Source organism: Triticum dicoccoides, chromosome 2A (genome assembly GCF_002162155.2).
Source record: "Triticum dicoccoides isolate Atlit2015 ecotype Zavitan chromosome 2A, WEW_v2.0, whole genome shotgun sequence".
Taxonomy (NCBI): domain Eukaryota; kingdom Viridiplantae; phylum Streptophyta; class Magnoliopsida; order Poales; family Poaceae; genus Triticum; species Triticum dicoccoides.
In genome coordinates, this window is record NC_041382.1 from 667,332,422 (window position 1) to 667,336,810 (window position 4,389).

The window sequence follows — 4,389 nt, forward strand, 5'->3', positions numbered from 1 at the left end:
GGGCGGGACGAGCGCGGCGAGTGAGGCATCAGGGACGGGGTGGGTCGGCGGGCGGAGGAACAGCGGCGTGGGGTTTGCATCCTACGGGCGCAGGCAGCGGAGTGTGGTGGCACGCGGGCGGAGGAGTGTGGTAGCGCGCGGGCGTGGGCGGCGGGATCTGAATCGGGGGCGGGAGGTAAGTGGCGGCTGCGAGGGGATCTGAATCGGGGGAGAGAGGGGAGAGGAGTGGAGTTAGGGTTTGGGTTGGCCTGCTGAGAGGTGAGTGAGAGACGTTGGATTTGCCTGGTGTGGACGGTTCAGATCACATAGAGTGGGGTGATCCGTGAGAAGTGTTTTGATTGGTCCGAAAATCTGTGATTTAAAATAATTTCCAAGTACTAAAAATAGAGCTATTTTGTGAAGCAACTACCAAAAATATTTTGAAAAAGGGCATTGTACAAATTTTCACTCAAGTTAGACCAGATTTTATGGATGAGCACCAATTTGTATGCATTTCTGATCTTTCTAGCTATTTTTAATCATTTTTCGAGTGTCCAAACTGAGTTTTTGTGTGAAAGACCTATAATATATTTGTTGCAAAATTGGACCAAATCATTTTTCTGAAATACTAGGCCATATTTAATGCACAAATGACAAAATTATTGGGTGTACAAAGTTTTGATACACCTCTGGTGAAAAAGACAAATTTTCGCCGATTAAGTTGGAAGCGGGTCAAGTTTGAACTGCGGTTGCCTCATAGTTTGCTATTTATTTTTTACAAAAATCATTTATAGGTACAAAAGTATCTATTTAATCAGAGAAACACCAAAAAAATCCAAGATTCAACCACTAACTAGGAAAGGTCATTCCCGCCGTTTTGACCGCATTTTGAAACGGGCATAAAAAATTCAAAAAAACAAAAAATTGGAAAACATTCACATTGTGTCATCATATGTGGCCAAGTTACCAGGAAAAATAATAAAATTGTAATACGACAATTCTTTTAAAAAAGTGTTCTCAAAAACGAGCTATCATCTGTGGAGATCAATGGCTTTCAAGATAGATGATCAATATTATGGCCATATTCATTGCCTAGTTTGTTCAAATGATCTCATATTGTGCACAAGGGTGCATATTGAAATGACAAACAATGTTTCCTAAGGAAATTTTCATTTTCATTGGACGAAAAAGTCATTTTCCATTTTTCGAGTGCCCCAAATGAGGTTTTTTTTGTGAAGAACCTATCAAATAATTATTGCAAAATTGGACCAAATCATTTTTCTAAAATACTACGTCATATTTAATGCACAATTGACCAAATTATTGGGTGTAAAAAGTTTTTATCCACCTCTGGTGAAAAAGACAAATTCCCGCTGTTTTAGATGGAAGCGGGTCAAATTTGAACTATGGCTGCCTCATAGTTTGCTATTTATTTTTTTCAAAAATCATTTCTAGGTACAAAAGTATCTATTTAATCAGAGAAACACCAAAAAATCCAAGATTCAACCACTATCTTGGAACGGTCATTCCCGCCGTTTTGACCGCATTTTGAAACGGGCATAAAAAATTCAAAAAAAAATCAAAAAATTTGAAAAACCTTCGCATTGTGTCATCATATGTGACCAAGTTACCAAGAAAAATAATAAACTTGTAATACGGTAATTCTTTTAAAAAAGTGTTCTCAGAAACGAGTTATCATCTGTGGAGATCAATGGCTTTCAAGTCATATGATCGATCTTATGGCCACATTCTGAAGGAAATATGCCCTAGAGGCAATAATAAAGTTATTATTTATTTCCTTATATCATGATAAAAGTTTATTATTCATGCTAGAATTGTATTATCCGGAAACATAATACTTGTGTGAATACATAGACAAACTAAACGTCACTAGTATGCCTCTACTTGACTAGCTCGTTAATCAAAGATGGTTATGTTTCCTAACCATAGACATGTGTTGTCATTCGATTAACGGGATCACATCATTAGGAGAATGATGTGATTGGCATGACCCATTCCATTAGCTTAGCACCCGATCGTTTAGTATGTTGTTATTACTTTCTTCATGACTTATACATGTTCCTATGACTATGAGATTATGCAATTCCTGTTTGCCGGAGGAACACTTTGTGTGCTACCAAACGTCACAACGTAACTGGGTGATTATAAAGGAGCTCTACAGGTGTCTCCAAAGGTACATGTTGGGTTGGCGTATTTCGAGATTAGGATTTGTCACTCCGATTGTCGGAGAGGTATCTCTGGGCCCTCTCGGTAATGCACATCACATAAGCCTTGCAAGCATTGCAACTAATGAGTTAGTTGAGAGATGATGTATTACAGAAACGAGTAAAGAGACTTGCCGGTAACGAGATTGAACTAGGTATTGAGAATGATATAGAATTTCTGGATAGCATAAAGGGATACTTGAATAAGAGTTTTTCAATGAAAGACCTCGGTGAAGCTGCTTACATATTGGGCATTAAGATCTATAGAGATAGATCAAAACGCTTAATTGGATTTTCACAAAGCACATACCTTGACAAAGTTTTGAAGAAGTTCAAAATGGATCAGGCAAAGAAAGGATTCTTGCTTGTGTTACAAGGTGTGAAGTTGAGTAAGACTCAATGCCCGACCACTGCAGAAGATAGAGAGAAAATGAAAGATATTCCCTATGCTTCAGCCATAGGCTCTATCATGTATGCAATGATGTGTACCAGACCTGATGTGTGTCTTGCTATAAGTCTAGCAGGGAGGTACCAAAGTAATCCGGGAATGGATCACTGGACAGTGGTCAAGAACATCCTGAAATACCTGAAAAGGACTAAGGATATGTTTCTCATATATGGAGGTGACAAAGAGCTCATCGTAAATGGTTACGTTGATGCAAGCTTTGACACTGATCCGGACGATTCTAAATCGCAAACGAGATATGTGTTTACATTAAACGGTGGAGCTGTCAGTTGATGCAGTTCTAAACAAAGCGTTGTGGCGGGATCTACATGTGAAGCGGAGTACATAGCTGCTTCAGAAGCAGCAAATGAAGGAGTCTGGATGAAGGACTTCATATCCGATCTAGGTGTCATACCTAGTGCATCGGGTCCAATGAAAATCTTTTGTGAAAATACTGGTACAATTGCGTTAGCAAAGGAATCCAGATTTCACAAGAGAACCAAGCACATCAAGAGATGCTTCAATTCCATCCGGGATCTAGTCCAGGTGGGAGACATAGAGATTTGCAAGATACATACGGATCTGAATGTAGCAGACCCGTTGACTAAGCCTCTTCCACGAGCAAAACATGATCAACACCAAAGCTCCATGGGTGTTAGAATCATTACTGTGTAATCTAGATTATTGACTCTAGTGCAAGTGGGAGACTGAAGGAAATATGCCCTAGAGGCAATAATAAAGTTATTATTTATTTCCTTATATCATGATAAAAGTTTATTATTCATGCTAGAATTGTATTATCCGGAAACATAATACTTGTGTGAATACATAGACAAACTAAACGTCGCTAATATGCCTCTACTTGACTAGCTCGTTAATCAAAGATGGTTATGTTTCCTAACCATAGACATGTGTTGTCATTTGATTAATGTGATCACATCATTAGAAGAATGATGTGATTGACATGACCCATTCCATTAGCTTAGCACCCGATCGTTTAGTATGTTGATATGCTTTCTTCATGACTTATACATGTTCCTATGACTATGAGATTATGCAACTCCCGTTTGCCGGAGGAACACTTTGTGTGCTACCAAACGTCACAACGTAACTGGGTGATTATAAAGGAGCTCTACAGGTGTCTCCAAAGGTACATGTTGGGTTGGCGTATTTTGAGATTAGGATTTGTCACTCCGATTGTCGGAGAGGTATCTCTGGGGCCTCTCGGTAATGCACATCACATAAGCCTTGCAAGCATTGCAACTAATGAGTTAGTTGAGAGATGATGTATTACAGAAATGAGTAAAGAGACTTGCCGATAATGAGATTGAACTAGGTATTGAGATACCGACGATCGAATCTCGGGCAAGTAACATACCGATGACAAAGGGAACAACGTATGTTGTTACGCGGTCTGACCGATAAAGATCTTCGTATAATATGTAGGAGCCAATATGAGCATCCAGATTCCGCTATTGGTTATTGACCGGAGACGTGTCTCGGTCATGTCTACATTGTTCTGGAACCGTAGGGTCCGCACGCTTAACGTTACGATGATAGTTTCATTATGAGTTTATATATTTTGGTGTACCGAAGTTTGTTCGGAGTCCCGGATGTGATCACGGACATGACGAGGAGTCTCGAAATGGCCGAGACATAAAGATTGATATATTGGACGGCTACATTCGGACACCGGAAGTGTTTCGGGTGATTTCAGAGAAAACCGGAGTGCCGGAGGGT